Here is a 21,522-nt window from a genome sequence, read left to right as displayed (position 1 = left end):
TCATATTTTTTGGATTTGCATATACAGGGTGACTCAAAAAAATTAATGAATGCGTAAATATATTTTATTGATTTAATCAGGAACTACAAAACCGAATGCTCTGAAATCTTGCAGATGTTTTAAGGTCATAAAGAGCATAATAAATGTTTAGTCAAAATATATTGGCTTATCCCCTCCAAAAACTTGATGAGGTCAGCTCGAAAGTTTGCCGAATAAATCATATCTAAAATGTACAAAATATGATGAGCCTGTACTTGTCATTTATCACTACATTCATATTTTTTAGATTTGCATATACAGAGTGACTCAAAAAAATTAATGAATGCGTAAATATATTTTATTGATTTAATCAGGAACTACAAAACCGAATGCTCTGAAATTTTGCAGATATTTTAAGGTCATAAAGAGCATAATAAATGTTTAGTCAAAATATATTTGCTTATCCCCTCCAAAAACTTGATGACGTCAGCTCGAAAATTTGCCGAATAAATCATATCTAAAATGTACAAAATATGATCAGTCTGTACTTGTGATCTATCACTCCATTCATATTTTTTGGATTTGCATATACAGGGTGATTCAAGAAAATAAATGAAAGCGTAAATTTATTTTACTGATTTACTCAGGAACTACAAAACCGAATGCTTCGAAATCTTGAAGATATTTTAAAATTATCATAAGCATGGTAAATTTTTGATCAAAACGTATTTGGTCGTCCCCCCTAAAAAATTTATGACGTCACCACAAAATGTTGCTGAATAAATCCTATCTAAAATGTACAAAATATGGTGAGTCTCTTCTTGTGATTTATCATTCCATTCAAATTTTTTCGATTTGCATATACAGGGTGACTCAAAAAAATTAATGAATGCGTAAATTTTTTATTGATTTAATCAGGAACTACAAAACCGAATGCTTTGAAATCTTGCAGATGTTTTAAGGTTATAAAGAGCATAATAAATTTTTAGTCAAAATATATTTGGTTATCTTCTACAAAAAACTGATGACGTCAGCTCAAAAGTTTGCCGAATAAATCGTATCTAAAATGTACAAAATATGATGAGTCTGTACTTGTGATTTATCATTCTATTCATATTTTTGGATTTGCATATGCAGGGTGACTCAAAAAAATTAATGAAGGCGTGAATTTATTTTATCGATTTAATCAGGAATTACAAAACCGAATGCTTTGAAATCTTGGGAATATTTTAAAGTTATTATAAGCATGGTAAACTTTTGTTCAAAATGTATTTGTTCATCCCTCCTAAAAAAATTGATGACGTCACCCTTAAATTTTGCTGAATAAATCCTATCTAAAATGCAAAAAATATGATGAGTTTGTACTTGTGATATATCATTCCATTCATATTTTTTAGATTTTCTTAAGAGGTGGTTCAAAAAAATTAATGAAGTCAATTTATTTTATTGATTAAATTAAAGGCAACACTTATTATTAGTATTACACCCCAACCAACCCAATTTGGTAGACACAAAATTTGTTAAAGGAAAAACTCGGTTGAAACATAAGGGTAGCACGCTTATTTACATCGACTTTAACATTACAGACCTGCATTTGTTTTATGCGCTCACTTGGTTCCGCGAATGTGAAATAGACATGTTTATAATCAACCAATTGTGAATTTCACCGTCAAGAATTAAAATAAAACCCAATGTTTTATATAATAAGCGGAAGTCGAAGCAATAAAACCGATGGTCGTTTTGTTTACAGTTTCTCTGTTTGACTCTCACGTATGCTGTTACGCCTGTCATCTTAAATTAAGAATGTTTATACATACACGATTTTCAGTTGCCTCTGATACGTATACGTGAGTAAATTGTTTCGTTAATTTATTGATTATTACAAATCAATATTCAAAACGACCCAATTCATTTTCCCGAAAATTTGAGAATATAATAATTTTATTCTTAGTATTACACTACATCTATCCCAACTGATATACGTGTCCTTGCAAAAATGTTGATGACGTCATCGCAATTTTTTTTTAAATTCCCACTACAAAAATGTAATGAGAAAAAAACACAATAGGCATGCAGTCGTCAAGTTTCCGACAGCGAGGGAAGTACTGTCTAAACTCTTTAGACCAATTTTTTGAACATGATACTGAAAAACATGTTTTTAATTTCTTGTAAAGAAATAAGTATTTTGCAGTTAAGCTCCGCCCACTTGGTTCACGGCGAATAAAAAAAATCATCACAATGGAGACAGGGCGGGTGGGCGGGCTTATATTTTGTCTTTTTGTTTTAATATGTGTAGACTTTTTTTCACAACATGAAACTTAAAACATGTTTAAAATGGAAAATTTGTTAGTTGTAAATTCTTATACAAATTTTCCATTTTAAACATGTTTTTAAAAAAGACGAAATGTGACCCCGCCCACCCGCCCTATCTCGATTGTGATGATTTTTCTTAATTGTCGAGATTTTTTTTTTTAATTTAAATGCAAAATTCTTATTATTTCTCTACAAGAAACTACCATGTAAGACATTTGTATCAGTATCGTGTTATTAAAAAAATACTATGTATATTAAGTAAAAATTACGGCCAAAGATTCAGCTCCACCCGTGCCCTGATGTAAATATTAATGAAGTTTTCATTGGTCGGCAGACTTAGAGGCGGAGCCTAATAGGAAAATCCATATTTCCGTACAAAAATTTACCATTTTAAACGGGTTTTGTGTTTTTAAGAATTACAGTAATCGTCACAATTGAGATGGGGTTAAAGTTGGTCATCAGTACTTGCTAAAACTAATTTTGGCAAATATGGTACCCTGTAAGGAACGAAAGGGTGGGTGGGCGGGGCTAATAGCTATTAACATAAGAATGATTTTGGCAAATGAGATACTTTGTAAGAACAGAGAGGGCGGGTGGGCGGACCTAATGTCTTCTAAGAATAAACTGATTTTGGTATATGACATACCTTCTAAAAAAAAGAGGGTGGGTGGGCGGGGCTAATAGCTGTTAACATAAGACTGACTTTGGCTAAGAGGTATAGCCTAAGACCAGAGAGGGTGGGTGGGTGAGGCTATTATTTAATATTATTTTGCTTCACTGAACTAATTTTTGATGTTTACAATTTTGATGAAAATATTATCGTTTTTTTCCAGAAATGTATGAAGTGTGTAATGATCGCTCTATTAAGTAAACACCATAAAATAAAGCCAAAGAATACGTCCCACCCATAGCTGCCCCGTTGTCAAGTCTCAATTGTAATGAATTTTTCATTCGTTGTCAGATCGAGGGGCGGCGCTTAATTGCAAGATCCATATTTGTCCACAAGAATTTACCATTTTAAACGTGTTTTAAGTTTCTTGTTATAAAAAAATGGCTATGTATGTTAAGAAAAAAAAAAGGCAAAACATAAGCCCCGCCCACCCACCCTATATCGATTGTGATGTTTTTTTTAATAGTCGAGATATTTTTTTTAGAATTTTTATGAAAAATTCTTATTATTTTTCTGCAAGAAACTACCATGTAAGAGTTGTAAGACATGTTTGAGGCTCGTGTTATTAAAAGAGTACCATGTCTATAAAGAAAAAATTAAAACCAAAGATTAAGCCCCACCCATACCTGCTCTGATCTAAATAGTAATGAAATTTTCATTCAATGGCAGACCTAGAGGCGGAGCCTAATTGCAAAATATTTCTTTACAACAGTTTACCATTTTGAATGCGCTTTAAATTTCTAATAATTAAAAAAATCATTACAATTGAGAGGCGGTGGGTGGGCGGGGTTTATATTTTGCCTTTTTTTCTTAATATACATAGTATTCCTTGAACACGATACTTAAACACATATTTTTAATTTCTTGTAAAGAAATTACTATCTTGCAGTTAAGCTCCGTCCCCTTGGTTTATGGCGAATAAAAAAAAACAGCACAATTGAGATAGAGCGGGTGGGCGGGGCTACATTTTGCCTTGTTTAAAACATGTTTAAAATGGAAAATTTGTATAAGAAAAATCGATTTTGTAATTAGGCCCCGCCCCATAATGGCAAAATCCATGTTTCTTTGCAAAAACCAGTTTAACCATGTTTTAAGTTTCTTGTTATGAAGAGATGGCCATGGATATTAAGAAAAAGTAGCCAAAATATAAGCCCCGCCCACCCACCCTGTCTCCATTGTGATTATTTTTTTTAATCATCGAGATTTTTTTTTTAATTTAAATGCAAAATTCTTATTATTTCTCTACCATGCAAGACATTTGTTTGAGTATCGTGTTATTCAAAGAATACTAAGTATATTAAGAAAAAATTAAAACCAAACATTCAGCCCACCCATATCTGCCCTGATCTAAATGGTAATGAAGTTTTCATTGGTTGGCAGGCCTAGAGGCGGAGCTTAATTGGAAAATCCATATTTCCGTACAAAAATGTACCATTTTAAACGTGTTTCAAGTTTCTAAGTATTAAAATAGTCATCACAATTGAGATGGGGTTAAAGTTGGTTATCAGTACTTGCTAAGATAAAACTGATTTTGGCAGATGAGATATCCTGTAAGAAAGGAGAGGGTGGGTGGGCGGGGCTAGTATCTGCTAATATTAAACCGATTTTGGCATGACATACCTTCTAAGAAAAAAGAGGGTGGGTGGGCGGGGCTATTTAAAATTATTTTGCTTCACTGAACTAATTTTTGATGTTTACAATTTTTTCTTAAAAAATAAAAATAAAAATTTTGTCCAAAAAGTAAACAAACATTTTTTAGGGTGGCCACCCTTATCACTTAGGGGTATAAAAAATAGTGTACAACGTATTCTCAGACCTACCGAATATACACAAACAATTTCATACAAATCGGTCAACCCGTTTCGGGGGAGTTCGGTTACAAACACTGTGATGCACGAATTTTATACATAATGCATTATTATTTTAGAAAAAAATTAATTACCATAAAAAAGGTTATACTGAGTCGATCTTAAAACATAGACATATCCTGTCGCGAACTTTTCTTTAGAACTTTTAGAGGAGAACAATTTCTTCATACATAATTTTTACGTAACCTTAACCGTTTAAGCAGCGTGAGCAACGGAAACTGTCAAAGGAGGAATAATTTTCCCATTTTTCTGAATTTTTCATTGCTACTTCGCTCCTATTGATCGTAGCGTGATGTTATATAGCCTATATGTAGACACGATAAATGGACTATCCAACATAAAAAGACTTTTTGAATTCGAACCAATAGTTTCTGAGATTAGCGCGTTCAACCAAACAAACTCTTCAGCTTTATAATATAACTATAGACTAGAATCAATTCAACGGACACTTTTACCGATGCGAAAAATTTCCATCTGAGATGACGCGCATTCTAATCGTCATTAAAGTATCGCGTTACCTCGAAATCGAATTGAAAGCCCCGCAATAACATTTCTCATGTCAATCGGGTGTCGGTTTACAAAAGCCGAGGGGTGGACGAATTTATGCGTCCGAGGGACAGTTTTGACTCGAATTTATCGGTTCACTAACCAGGAGTTAACACCTAGACGGAAAATGAAAAATTGGACGGCGATGGGTCGGTCACGTGGCACTAATTGGGGCGTGCACTTTCGTTGTTGTTGTTTAAAAGAGACAAAAATTTGACACGTGTGCGCTTAATTGTTCCGTAATTCGATTTGTCGACAGCCCCGTGAGGTTTAAATTTTCCAAATCTTTGTTTAGTCACTTATTTCTCCCCGTGCTCTAATTAAGCATCCCTCGATATAATCCGTTCATTGACGACACTATTTATCTTTCTATTTTTGCGACTTCGGTCGACAATTTCCCAATTTGTCCGCCTCTCCCCATCTCCCGTCATATCCCCGTAATAAAATTAATACACAAACCCGTCGAGCACCCTCCAGACACCATCATTTTTCCATAAGGGAGGGTGGTTGAAAATGGAAAAAGAAAACAATAACGCCCGGCCGATCATTCGATTACCCGTGGATATTATAGGTGCAATTCAAGGGTGGCAGATTGTGATGGGATAAGCACCCTCATTATTTGCTCGGACTCGTTATCCGCTTGTTAGGGACAATAATGAGTGTGTGTATAGTGAATTGTCGCAGGCTCCAGCCGCTCCATCGCCTTCGGATTTACGAGTTTGTCGAGGGACCTCTTTTTCGCCTTTAATCGCCACGTATCGAAATCGTTTCAAATAACCAACGCCACAGAAATCCACTAGAAAGACGAGAAGTCGGTAAATTTGATTTTTGAGCGAAAACGTTAAACTCCCGAGACAGAAATGAAGACGGAACGGACACGTGGCCGCATTATAAAACACCAAAGTCCCTGGAGTGGATGAACGCAGAACGGGTCCGACATGTCCAGTGTCATATTACAGTCACTTATATTGGCCGATGTCTTGTGATGTTTTATATATTTTTGAACGTATGCGGGTACACGCGACCCTGCCATGGGCCGGACTGAGAAGGGGGAAAGGTTTGGTCTCGAGGGACCTACAGATTATACCGGCCATTTTTTTAACAGGTGCACAAGCGTTGCAATTTTTAATTTAATGAGAAACTAAAGGTAATTTTTAGTGTTATTACTTATTACCGTTCAAAATCTAAGGCAAAACTTTAAATAGATTCTAAATTATGATGCAATAAATAGCAGAAAGATGAAAATTCATGAAAAAAAAAAAACGAAATTTAAACGAGTAATAAGTTGAAATTATCTTTAGAAAAATTGGTTTACATATTTTTTTATGTATTGTTTAATGAATTTTTTTAAATTACCAACATTTCGAACGTACTGTCACCTAAATTATTTCTTCTTGGTATCAGAATTTGGTTTCCGCTACTAAACACCCGTTCCACAGGTGCAAAAGAAGGGATTGTGGTATTAAATTCAAAAAATAAACATTTTACTGTAGCATAGTTATTCAAGTCTGAAAAATATTTTCTTTTTTCCTGCAAATAGGCCATCGCTTCGCTGTTTGATGTGTCGCAAATTGTGCAATATTTATTACGTACGCTTAAAAAGAATATTTTTTTTTATTTTTATTCCCATACTACACTGTCCAAATTGTGTTTGAGTATATCTAATAATTATCTCCAGCATTAAAATTAATATTTCAAAAGAATACGGAAAATGATTATTCTGTGCTGAAGGTCGGCAACCTGTCATAAATTATTATTCTTCAATATCGGCTTACGATGTTTTTATGACCATGTCCGGTAATCGTCTATCCCGGTGCGGCAGGTATATACATTTTAGGAAGAATTGCTGGTTCCGTTTAAGGCAAAATAAGTACAATTTCTTAGAAATGTATTTAAACCCCTTATAGGATCAAAGGCTGCCTGGCAGGCCGGAATCACCAGAGTGCAACTTTAAATTTTCAGATTTTTGTTGAAACTCATTTTATTTTAATCTCGTTTCACGATTTCTGAGAATATATCACGATAAATTATTCTACCGAGGGTTGTAAAAATATTAATTGTATTGCCCAAGATTATACTTAAACATAATCGGCACAATCTAGGGCAAAACGGACCTGCCAAGCCCGCCTCGCGTTAGCTCCTACAATGAAAAAGTGAAGAAATGACACATGTGGCAACAGGAAAAGATGCTACATTTGTCTGAAAAATAAAGATATAAAACAGTAACAAATATGCGATTTATGCGAGAGAAATGTAATTGAACATTCGATTAGTCGATTATAGAACTAATTTGTGCTGATTGAAAAAATTAATTATTATGTAACACGCAATTATTATTTTCTAAAAATAATAACATACCTTAAACAAATATTTTTACTATTAAAATTACTCTTCTTTAATATAACAAATACAACCAGGGGGCCTACCGGACCCGGGTTGCTAAGGTACACAGATAAAATGCATTGCCCCGATAAGCGTAAAACGCAGTGAATAGTGAATTGTGGTTTATGGTTTTTAAAATACCATCATACCATGGCTTAGATTTATTACCCCTCAGGATTATATTTAAAGATGTATAAGTACTGAAGGCTACGATGTAGGAAATGATGGTATTTAAAATATGAAAATTTCCGTGACAGAAACACCGTGGACCTCTTACCTCTATTTTTGTTTATGAGACCCAAAATCACCAACATGAAGTATCAAAAATTACTACTAGTATAACTCAACTAATAACTACTGAAAAAAAAAGGTGAAATAAAAAATGTATCTGTATCTGCGCCATTAATTTTGTATCTAGATACAGATATTTTGTGCTTAAATTCGATTTTATCTAGATACAGATACTAGATACTCAAAAATACATTTTATTTTGATTTTCGATGTTGTAATTCATATTTGGTTAATTGTATACTATCCTCAAACATATTTGGCGTTTATGACTTCACACCACTTTGACTCCCATTATAATTCAATAGGCCGTCACAACCGGATGTCTTAAACCCGCTCACCGATACCTACCTGAAAAGACCTTTTCTGGTAAAAGCACAGGGCAGGACTGAGTTTTGCTTTTACCGACAACTGCGCCTTTCGAGTTTTTTATTTTAAGTAAAAACAAAGTAACTTTGTACTCAATAATTTTTTATTACAGCACAACTATTTACTTATTAACTAATACTGTTTATTTATTGATCGAAATAGTCACTGTAACGGTGTTATCAACCGTGTCCTGTACTGGTCTTCTTCTTTTGTGGAATGTCGTACACAATTGGCCCACATTTCGGCAGTTATTTTGGAAGCTTCTTCCCTAATTATGTCAATTGTTGCACTCTAAATTTTGGTGCCGTATTATTCCTTCTTATATTATTTTTCATTTGCGACCAGATTAGTTCGATGGGGTTAAATATACAATGGTACGGCGGAAGTCTAATCACCCTAAATCCACGATCTCGCGCCATTGCATCTATTTTATATTGTTTCTCAAATTTTCGAGTGTGTAACACTTCTAATAATTGTGTATTTGTGTAATTTTCTTCAAAGTATAAATCATGTTCTGTAAGGAAATTTTGAAATTTGAAAATTTTAACAAACAAAATTACTCTGAGTACGGTCCTTCGCGTCTCGACCGTCCCTGGCACCTCGAAAAGGTCTTTTCAGGTAGGTATCGGTGAGCGGGTTTAAGACATCCGGTTGTGACGGCCTATTGAATTATAATGGGAGTCAAATTGGTGTGAAGTCATAAACGCCAAATATGTTTGAGGATAGTATAACTTGTCTAGATCTAGGCTCAGCATCCCCTAGCCTCCCTCTAACTACAGCCTTGTCTAGGGGTTATGAAATATCTAGAAAATATGAAAGTAACAAATTGCCCGATAGACTCCATTACTGTACGTCCTTAGCTTATCCTCCATAAGAAAAACAACTTGAAAGTGTTTATGTCTATACATCGAAAGAATGTCACGTAGAAATTAGTTTGATTTGAATGAGTTCGTCCCTTCAAAACAGAGGATCATAACTATTAAGTAGTAAGCTACAATCGAAAAAATGTTCTAAATATGATTACATATTATAATTCTTATTCAAATAAAGGCATTTGTATTTCCACGTTTTCGAGAAAATACGGTGACTAGTTCTTAATTTGATCAGTAAAAAATATAATACAAGTAAAAATGCATCATATTTTGTACATTTTGGGGAAAATTTTGAGATAACGTCATCAATTTTTTGGGGGAATAAAGAAATTTATTTTGATTAACAATTTATCATGCTTATACAACGTGTTTCAAAATGATTTTCATCTAGTCTCCGATGGTTGCAGATTTTCATCAAACGAAAGATAGAAGTTGTAGCGGTTTCAAAACTAACTAGATGAAAATCATTTTGAAACACCCTTTATAAGTTGATTTAAAGAAATCATCAAAAGCGTTTACAATTTCAACAGGATCTTCGAACGCATTATGATCGAAAGAGACATGGTCTGGAATTGTATTTTTACCTTTTTTAGCATTTATGTAACCTTAGAATTGCTTAGGATCATGATGTAGGTTGTATTTTTGGAAACAGCGTGTCGAGATCAGTCTACATCCCCGAATTTTTTAAGAATGTTTAAACGACTTTTTGAAAAATGAAAATTTCGACTATGTATATGCAAATGTCGATCCATTTTCGACGATTTTGGAAATTCAACTATGCTAAGATAAGACTGATTTTGGCAAATCACATACCCTCTAGAACACAAAGGGCGGGTGGGCGGGGCTAGTAATTGTCAAAATAAGACTGACTTTGGCAAATGACCTTGTCTCTAAGAAAACAAAGGGTGGGTGGGCGGGGCTAGTTCTGGCTAAGATGAAACTGATTTAGCTAAATGTTTTTTTTTTTGCTAAAAGTTTGTCGTTGTTAAACTACGATTTAAAAACCATGCTGATGTTCTGATAGATAACTTTTCACCACAGCATAGATATAAGAATGTAGAATTAATTTGAAAATTTTGGAAAAATAGATTTTTCCAGAATCGACTGTTGAACTATCAAAATTTTTGGAATTTAAAAAAAAATATTTAAATTCGAACATTTTGAAAATGTTGCGCGATGAACACAAACACGCTATATTTTTTGAATCAGCGCAAATGTATCGATGTCTCTTAATTTTTTTACTTCCCGAGCGTAAGCAAAGGAAGTATTGTAATCGAGTCCGTCGGCCGACTCTCTACTTTTACGTTTTCTCGACCTTGCATGACCCCTAGAGTACGAAGAAATAGGTCTCCCGTTTCCGTCTGTCTGTCTGTCTGTCCGTCCGTCTGCCGTCCCGGATTTTTATTAGACAGATAATCTCCGAAAGTACTGGGCGGATTGTTATCAAATTTTGTATTTATATTAGGAATATCATGTAGATGGTAAAACGCTAACCAAAATTTATCTAACCATCCCATCAATGTGATGACGTGATTTCAAAATTGTACCGGAATACATTATTTCATAACATTTAGATTAACGTTAATTGCGCAGGAAGACAGGGAAGTATTATAAGCCCTGTCCTATTTATACTATTAGTGATAGACGAAGTAGCAAGAAAGTTACTGGGTTATAGAAAAATGGAGCCTGTAACAACAGGGAGGTTAGTGTTCGCAGACGATCTAGCGAATGAGAATTAACATATAAGAGAAATAATGATCGTAGAAATGTTATGGATGGAGCGACGGTAGAACAATTAGACAAAATCAAGTACTTGGGATCAATCAATGATCAGTGGGAAGGGACCAAGGGAGACTTAGATACAGAGATCAATAACATAATAAAAATAGCAAATACGGTGAACTATTATTATCTAGTGAAGTCTTTCATAAGTAAGGAAGAAATGCCTAGAAGGACGAATGAATTATGAATTGAAAGTTACACGGGTCATTAATTTAGAAGGTCCTCCGCCATTTGTATTTGAATGTGTTTGAAAATATTTTTGCTGGTGTACAGATTATTAACACAGGCAATGCAAATAGAACGTTTTAATGGAAAAATTGGCAAATATTTATAACAGGAACATAAAAATAGAAAATAAGTGTAGAGGAACTCATTACAATTCACGAAAGAAAATTAAGAGACAAAAAGAAAAAAAAATGTTAAAAAGGAAATGGAACGAATCATATGTTAACAAATTCGTACACAAAGAATTCTCGCTGATAATAACAGACACAAATGAAAAACAGATAAATGAAAGAAAAACCAAAAAAAAAAAAATTTACGTTATCTCAAAATTTTATCGAATAAAAACGAAAACTTTACCATTTAAGGAGATACACGACACGAACAAGAGAGGAAGAAAGAAGACAAATTTTGTTATATAAAAATACAAAAATAAATTTCACGACTTCTCTTCTAATTACTATGATCCAAAAATTCTCCAACTGAAGAAAATGCTAAGATATGATTTGACTTTCTTCAAAAACAGTCTACGTTCTAAAAGTTATAGTTGTGTTTAGTAATTTAGTAACTCACAAAGTTCTATACACTAAGTCGTCTGTTCTGTTTCTAAAGGTACGCTGAGACACCCGGTATATGTATTTCGATACAGCTCATCAACCTAATAAGTTCTGAACTAAAAGTTTTGCAGCCTTTAAGACAGTCATCTTCTGAAAATTTCAACCCCAAGTGTGATGATTTTTTTTCAATAGTCGACATATTTTTTTCAGAATTTTTATGCCAAATTCTTTGAGGCTCGAGACCATGTATATTAAGAAAAATTTAAAACCAAAGATTAAGCCCCACCCATACCTGCTCTGATCTAAATAGTAATGAAATTTTCATTCGTTGGTAGAGCTAGAGGCGGAGCCTATCGCAAAATCTATATTTCTTTACCAAATTTACCCTTTTGAATGCGCTTTAAGTTTCTAATAATTAAAAAATTCATTACAATTTAGGCGGGGTGGGTGGGCGGGTTTTATATTTTGCCTTTTTTTCTTAATATACTTAGTATTCTTTGACCATGATCTTCAAAAACATATTTTTATAAATCTTGTAAAGAAATAACTATTTTGCAGTTAAGCTCCGTGTCCTTGGTTTACAGCGAATCAAAAAAACCATCACAATTGAGATAGGGCGGGTGGGCGGGCTCACATTTCGTCTTTATTTAAAACATGTTTAAAATGGAAAGTTTGTATAAGAAAATATCGATTTTGCAATTAGGCCCCACCCCATAATTGCGAAATCCATGTTTCCTTGCAAAAACCTATTTAACCATGTTTTAAGTTTCTTGTTATGAAAAGATGGATATGTACATTAAGAAAAGAAGGCAAAATATAAGCCCCGCCCACCCGCCCTATCTCCATTCCGATGATTTTTTTTATTCGTCGTAAGCCGAGGGGCGAAGCTTAATTGTAAAACCCTTATTTTTTCACGAGAAATTCCTGTGTGGAATAATCGTGTTATACAAAGAAAACTAAATGTATTAATTAAAATTTTCCATTTTAAGCATGTTTTAAGTTCCTTGTTGTCGAAATAAGTCTGCACATACTAACAAAATAAGGGAAAATGTAGCCCCGCCCACCCGCCCTATCTCAATTGTAATGTTCCTTTTTTTATTCGTCGTGAGCCAAGGGGACAGCATTTAACTGCAAAATTCTTATTTCTCCACCAGAAATTACAAAAATGTTTTTGAGTATCGTGTTGTTCAAAAAATACTGTGTATATTAAGAAAAAAATAAAGCCAAACATTAGGCTCCACCCACACCCGCCTCCTTGTCAATTTTCAATTGTGATGAATTTTTCATTTGTCGTCAAATCGAGGGGCGGGGCTTAAATGCAAGATCCACATTTGTCTACAAGAATTTACCACTTTAAACATGTTTTAAGTTTCTTGTTATGAAAAAATGGCTATGTATACTAAGAAAAAAAAAGGCAAAAGTAGAAAATTTACAGAAATTCAGAAACTAGGAAAGGAATCCTGAAAGTCTACGACAGCATTTTGACTTCTCTGAGAAGAACAAAGAAATGAACTTTTTTAACAAAAAAAAAATTAAATAAATAACAAAACTTCAGTAAACATGAATTAAATCATTAAATATAAAAAAATGTGTCAACGACCAAATTTTGAAACTAAAAAATTGAGATATAATGCAAAAATATGAATTACTAATTAACTAATTATTTAATTGGAAATTTAGTTAATGCATAATTGTCCTTCAAGTATTGAAATGAAAATATGGAAGTATAGTAAGTCTTGGAATATTAAATGAAATTTTATTAATTAAGTAAGTACATATATGTAAGCAGTGTTGGACAGTATCTAGATACTGGCATCTAAATAAAGTATCTAGATAAAGTCGAATTTAAGCACAAAATATCTGTATCTAGATACAAAATTAATGGCGCAGATACAGATACATTTTTTTATTTCACTTTTTTCAGTACTTATTAGTTGAATTATACTAGTACTAATTTTTGATACTTCATGTTAGTGATTTTGGTCACATAAACAAACATAGAGGTAAGAGGTCCACTAATAGTATTCTGTCACGGAAATTCTCATATTTTAAATACCATCATTTCCTACATTGTCGCCTTCAGTACTTATACATCTTTAAACATAATCCTGAGCGGTAATAAATCTAAGCCATGGTAAGATGGTATTTTAAAAACCATAAACCACAATTCACTATTCACTGCGTTTTACGCTTATCGGGGCAATGCATTTTATCTGTGTACCTGAACAACCCGGGTCCGGTAGGCCCGCTGGTTGTATTTGTGTTATTAAATAAGAGTAATTTTAATAGTAAAAATATTTCTTTAAGGTACGAGTATGTTAATATTTTTAGAAAATAATAGTTGCGTGTTACATAATGATTAATTTTTTCAATTAGCACAAATTAGTTCTGTAATCGACTAATCGAATGTTCAATACATACATTTCTCTCGCATAAATCGCAGATTTGTTACTGTTTTATACGTTTATTTTTCAGACAAATGTAGCATCTTTTCCTGTTGCCACATGTGTCATTTCTTCACTTTTTCATTGTTGGACCTAACGCGAGGAGGGCTTGGCAGGTCCGTTTTGCCCTAAAATGTGCCGATTATGTTTAAGTGTAAATCTTGGGCAATAGAATTATTATTTTTACAACCCTCGGTAGAATCATTTATCGTGATATATTCTCTGAAATCGTGAAACGAGATTAAAATAAAATGAGTTTCAACAAAAATCTGAAAATTTAAAGTTGCACTCTGGTGATTCCGGCCTGCCAGGCAGCCTTTGATCCTATAAGGGGTTTAAATACCTTTCTAAGAAATTGTACTTATTTTGCCTTAAACGGAACCAGCAATTCTTCCTAAAATGTATATACCTGCCACACCGGGATAGACGATTACCGGACATGGTCATAAAAACATCGTAAGGCGATGTTGAAGAATAATAATTTATGACAGGTTGCCGACAACAGATCTTCAGCACAGAATAATCATTTCCCGTATTCTTTTGAAATATTAATTTTAATGCTGGAGATAATTATTAGATATACTCAAACACAATTTGGACACAGTAGTATAGGAATAAAAACAAAAAAAATATTTTTTTTAAGCGTACGTAATAAATATCGCACAATTTGCGAGACATCAAACAGCGAAGCGATGGCCTATTTGCAGGAAAAAAGAAAAGATTTTTCAGTCTTGAATAACTATGCTACAGAAAAATGTTTATTTTTTAAATTTAATACCACGAATACGTTCGAAATATTGTTAATAAAAATCATTAAACAATACATAAAAAAATACATAAACATGTTTTCAGTTATTTTATTCGCCAAAGCTTCAAAAGTATCTGTTTTCTTGTATCTGTATCTAGATAGATTTCGAAAAAATCGAAAACAATCTGTATCTAGATACTTTTATTTTCCATATATCTATGTCTGTATCTAGATACTTTTAAAAGTATCTGTACCCAACACTGTATGCAAGTAGTCAACAAATGCAGTGCTTCCACGATAAATTTCGTCCAACTTAAATAACCAAAATAAATTTTAAAAATCGTCTTCACGCTGTTTCTAAATGACTGATATTTGACTCAAAAATAGATGACCGTATTAGAGCACAATATTCTACTTTAGATAGTTCCTGCTAACGTGACAAATAACACCCTTAATAGCTCAATTTTAGTGAATTCTCGGCTGGGAATGAAACCCAGTGCCTTTAGTAACTTACCAACTACATCATTTATGACGTAGGTACAAATGTGAGCTTTTCGTTATAGAGAAGTCGTAGATCTTATCAAAAAAGTTATTTTTAGATAACTGGCAATAGCTTTAGCCGGAGCTCATCATCGTATTTACGTTACGAATATGACAGCGTATAAGGACAATTCCACTTTTACCATCTTTTTTGTGAGACTGAATTCCCGGTTTTCCTGCCAACGCTGCGTCCCTCTCGTCGCAGTTCTCGCCTCGTCCACCCTTCCACATGCAGGTATGTGTTTACAAAGCGAATGAGGTCCTCTAAACTTGACGAGTGTAATTGTGTCCGTAGAGCCTCATTAGCGAGCTCTAATTGCCCCGGAATCTAATACACGCCTCGTGTAGGGACTTCCTGTCGGCCCGGGGCCTTTCTCTTGTCGGTACGGACTCTACGTGTCAAATTAAGTCTTTGGGAGGTAATTGTGTGTTCGTAGTTTCGTAGTGTACACAATAATCTAGTTGTAGATAACGATATAAACCTTTTGCGCTAGACACTTAATCGAGTTGTTGAATTAGGCGACAAGAAATGTGTGTATGCAGAGTTTGTTTAATGTGTGTTTTTTCATACCTAGTTAGTGTTACAGTCTCGAAGCGCAAATTCTCAGCGTTCAAGCAACTGCGGGTGATTTCGAAATGTGTGCAAAAAAAATAACTTCAAGCCTCAAACTCATGATCGTGGCCGTGATACGACCGAAAGAATACTGCAAGCTGAAGAACAAATTTTGGAACGCGTCGAGGAAGAGCCCGACATCACCACTTGCCGACTTGCAGATGAAGTTAGAGTTTGACAGTTTGTAGTGATCGTACATTAAAAAATCAAGGCTTACATCCATACCACAACCAAAAAGTGCAAGCTTTGGGGCCCGCTGATTTTCCACGTCGTATAATTTACTGCGAATGGTTGTTACAGCAATGTCGTGAACGCCATAACGTTTAAAATTGAATGGATGATAAGTAGCAAAAAGTCGGTTTTACTTTAAATTGAAACTGAAAATGTTTACATCGTTTTTATTCGAACGTTTTTCCACCTACTGACTTTTAATTTGTTTTTTCTACTTTTCCACAATACGTGATGGCGCGGTTACAATTCTTGCACATATTTCGAAATCACCCTGTATGAGTGGAAAACTCGCCGGTGTTAACGCAATTCCCGGTGAAGTACACAAGAAAAATCGGGCGTCCGCCGGCCGCCCCCACTCCTTAATCCTGTAAAAAGCCGAAACGTCGTCGAATAACTCGGTCATGCAAAACCGACGACAGCGCTTTAATGAAGTTAAATAATAAAACGAACGTTAATCTGACCACTTAACTTTTAAAGCGCGCTCGCGGAACTAATACACTTTCAACATAAATTTACTTTAGGAGGCTTTTCCGCGAGATCAAATTCGTTTTAATCACACATTTTCCTGAGTGATTTCATAAAACAGCGCAAAGTGCTGTCTCTTACGACGTTTTATCATATTAAAATAAATAATCCGCTCATTTGACGTGAGCTTTTAGCCTCAGTCAGCGGCGGGGCTGCGCCGCCTCTGGTTGTAGTTGCACAGCTAAACACGTATTTTAAATTTGGTTTTTTTTTGGGAGGTAATAGCGGAGTTCGATGCGAAAATTGCGCGTCCAGGGTGTACCGGCAATTATGATTTTATGCAGGCATTTCGGGGTACACATGTTTATCAGGCGAGCATTTGGCTGGGGATGGGATTAGACACCCCTGTATGATGTTTGTGCCGCAGGCGGAAGGGGTTGGATACATGTTGTAACATTGTGTTGGTACAAAGACCGACATCTGTTGCGGTTTGCCGAATAAACTAAGTGTAATTATGGATTGGGTAATCGGTGGAATGGGAAGAGGGAAGGGGCGGCTTGTGGTTGTTGGTAAATAATGGAAAGATATGAATAAATGAGGGGTAGTTAAAGATTGAGGTGAGTCCGTGTTGAGGATTAAGATATCGCAGGACCGGACTATGGGTGTTAAAAGTGTTACTTGTCACAGTTAAACCATTTATTTGTTTTTAATTAATAGAGAGCGGATTTCTAGGTTTAATGCTTTTTGTGAAAAATGTAAGCACTTCAAAACTTTTTTATATCTGTAACTATGATACAATTTGGAGTCATTTGACACATTTTTTTTTATGCTTATTTGCTTTTTTTTCAATTTTATGCATATTAAAACTTCTATGCTCATTTAATGCTTTTTTCGACAAATATGAGTTTTAATGCATATTTTGTTCAAATGCCGGCCTTGTCGGGATGACAAATACTTGTTAGTTAGCCGTATCGTAGCGTATGCATTTTACCTGGACTTGACCATTGAAGTACACTTACTCAAGACCCTTTCTGTGAATAGGTTCCGGTCGTTTGGGTAATAAAATTTTATTATAGGATTGGAAAAAAACTCCATAGATTTTATGACTTTAAATCCTTACTTCCGTTGATAATGAATTAAAGCTTTTAACCAGGTGTTTTTTTCGGCATTTTGCGGCAAGACCGTTGAAGATTTTCTAGCAAAAAGATTATTGTACCCAACTACCTACCTTAAAATTTTTCTAATGGAAACTTTTAAGTAAATGAACCGTTTATTTCACAACCATCAGTCTATCGCATCTGTCGTAGTACAGTGTTATACGTGGTTCTCCTTTGTTACATGTTGAGTTCTTTTTGGTAATATTACTAATATTTTAAAAGAATGCCGAAAGTAAAATCGACGCCGGATGAGTGGATAAGGGATTTTCCAGAATTAAAATTAGAAAACAACAAAATATTCTGCAGAGCTTGTGTGAAAACCGTAAGCCCACTAATTTTTTTTAATCTATTTTCCTTTGTTAATCCTGTATATGTACGTTGTTTTAGATTTAAAATGATAAAAAATATAACGTGACGCAACATGTCAGAACGACTCTTCATGTAGAAAGGAAGAAAATGTTTGAAGTTTCTAAAATTAAACAGCAGACCATACATGAATCTGTTGCATCTACTTTCACAAAAGATGAGCAGTTTCAGTTTAATTTCGATTTATGTAAAATGATGATCCAGTCCAATATACCTTTAAAAAAATTGGAGAAAGGGCCTCTTCAAGAATTCCTTGAAAAACACTGCAGTCGACATATTCCAGTTGAAAGCACTCTTCGAAAAAATTCTGTAGGCCCAGTGTTTCAGCAAGTTTACAACGAAACTAAACATCGCATTGAAGATAATTATTTATAGTTCGCTGTCGATGAAACAACCGATAGTTGTGGAAGATACGTGGCAAGTTTAATTGTTGGAATCTTAAATGAAAATTTCCCTAGTCGAGGGTATGTAGTAAGTTTGAAAATATTAGATAAAACAAATGGTAATACGATTACCAGATTTGTAAATGACAGTCTTACGTCACTATTTTTGCCAAATAAAATTTTATTGATGATCTCGGATGCAGCTCGTTATATGTTGAAAGCAGAGAATAATCTAAAAATATTGTACCCCAATTTAATTCACTCTACTTGCATTGCCCACGGTTTAAACAGAGTGGCTGAAGGAATACGTTTGCAGTTTCCTACTGTTAATAAATTAGTGGCAAATGGTAAAAAGATTTTTGTTAAAGCCCCACTAAGAGTGCAACATTTTAAGGAAAATTTTCCAAACATACCATTGCCCCCAGAGCCGATTATAACGAGGTGGGGAACATGGTTACAGGCCACATTTTATTATGACAAATATATCAAAGAATTTGAGGAAGTAGTTACGGAGTTTAGCGAAGATTCTTCTCAATCGATTAAAGATTGCATAAATATTTTGGAAAACAAAGATTTGCGACAAGATCTAGCTTTTCTAAGAAGCAATTATCAATTCGTATGTGAGGTAATCGAAAAGTTAGAAAAACCCAACATGTTGTTGGTAGATGCCATAAACTTAGTGAAAGAATTTAAACAACAAGCAAACGCAGTAAGGGGTGATATTGGTACTAGAGTATCTCAAAAACTTGACGAAGTGTTAAATAAAAATGCAGGTTTCGGTGTTCTTTCCGACGTTGCTCGTGTTTTACAAGGCCAGAAGGTGGAAAATTTGGAGTTAGATTCAACATTAGTTGCAAAATTCAAATTTGCGCCAACAACGAGTGTGGATATTGAACGCACATTCTCCAATTTTAAACACATTTTAAATAATCGGCGAAAAAATTTTACAGTGGACAACTTGGAACATATTACAATCATAAATTGTTTTAAAGAAAACTGAAATACGTGTGTAAAATATAAAGTCTAGGATTATTGTAATAATATTTTATCTAAAGTTCTAAAAGCGTTCTTTGATTTGTAATATGATTATGTTTTTAATGCTTTTTTGCTTAAAATAAAACTTTTTTATCGAAAATGTTGTGTTTATTTAAGCGCTTATTCTTAATTTTTTTGTGCTTATAAATCCGCTCTCTATTACTATTACTTACCGGCTGTAACAATCGGGGTATTTGATTGATTCCGCTAACCTCAAAAATTCGTTGGATAACAATTTTGTCAATTTTGAAAGTTTACAAAAATTATGGGGAAAATGTTCTGATTGTGGAGCAAAACTGGCTCGTTTTTTTGAAATTCGCAGGATTTCGAGTTCATGCAAAATAGACGAAAACTACGAAAATTTGTGTAGTAATTATGCACATACAGGAAACGCAGATAATTTAAATACAGCCTGTTATTGAAAGGTACAAAATAAAATCGGCAATTAGTCTCGAAGTATGGGTGCTAAAAGTTAAAAAAAGTTTAGGTAAAAGTGTTCTCCTTTTAGAGATAAAAATGATTAAAATTTATGTTCAAATTCGTTCTACGCCTCTGATAAAAACATCATCTCTCGTCTCTATAGCAACTTTTTTGACAAAAGTTTTATTGTTACAGTTGCTAGGATTTACTAAAATATATTAATTTTACCTATTTATCTTTCAATAGCGTCTAAAAAGGTTGGATAAGGGTTAATTGTCCCCTTATAATTTTGATAACACAAAATAAGTTTTTCAGACTTCTTAGACTTTGCGAAAAACTGTCAATTTTGTTGTACGTACCTTTCAATAACACTCTGTATAAAAGCATAGCGAAAAGGCTTGCGTAAAAAATACAGGTTCGCTAGAATGAACGGAAATGATTAAATATCTTGAGAACCAATTGTACAAATCACTTGAAATTAGGTACAGGGGTACAAGTTGGGTTCTAATTATTCGTCACAATTTTTTTTATAGTTTCATTTGTTTTCAAGATGTAAGGCCAACTTAATTTTTTTTTAAATAGTACTACCATATAATTAATGCATTTTTGAACGGAGCTTTTTTTTTTGAATTCATTGATACAAAAAATTTAATTTTAATTAAAATTTAAACTAAGAAAATAAAGGATGGGTGGGCGGGCCTATTACTTGCTAAGATTGACTGATTTTGGCAAATGACATACCTTCCAAGGAGAGAAAGGGTGGGTGGGCGGGGCTAGTACTTGCTAAGATAAGACTGATTTTGGCAAATGCGATACCCTTGAAGAAAAGAGAGGGGTGGAACTAGTAGCTACTAAGATAAAACTGATTTTAGCAAATGAGATACCCTCGAAGAAAAGAGACGGCGAGTGAACTTTAATTAAATTAATATAAGAAAAGACACTAGAGGCGTCTGGGTAAGAAAATAAAGGGTGGGTGAACCGGGCTAGCACTTGATAAGAATGATTTTGGCAAATAACATATCCTTTAAGAAAATAAAGGGCGGGTGGGTGGGGCTAATACCTGTCAAGGTGAGACTGATTTTGGCATATGACATCCTAACTACGCTGCATCTATGTGGGTTCCAGTAATAAATTATAGAAACTCAAATTATCCTGAGTGGTTTTCTACAGAACTAAAGCGACTCACTCAATATAAAAAACAGTTACACAAGAAGTTTAAATCAACAGGATGTGACATTGACTATAAGAACTATTCTGAAATTAGGAAATTAT

The 21,522-nt window shown here is 34.0% G+C and overlaps 1 protein-coding gene across 1 annotated transcript in view; it reads right to left on the bottom strand.

Annotated features, from left to right (window-relative positions):
• Positions 1–21,522, bottom strand: part of LOC135123342 (dorsal root ganglia homeobox protein) — a 146,114-nt gene that overhangs the window by 79,084 nt on the left and 45,508 nt on the right. The gene's annotated exons all lie outside the window — the stretch shown is intronic.

The sequence above is a fragment of the Zophobas morio genome, unplaced genomic scaffold (genome assembly GCF_036711695.1).
Source record: "Zophobas morio isolate AGI-343-1 ecotype UQ-CSIRO unplaced genomic scaffold, CSIRO_AGI_Zmor_V1 ptg000006l, whole genome shotgun sequence".
Taxonomy (NCBI): domain Eukaryota; kingdom Metazoa; phylum Arthropoda; class Insecta; order Coleoptera; family Tenebrionidae; genus Zophobas; species Zophobas morio.
The sequence above is the reverse complement of the archived record's forward strand: the minus strand, read 5'-3'. Positions and strand labels throughout refer to the sequence as shown.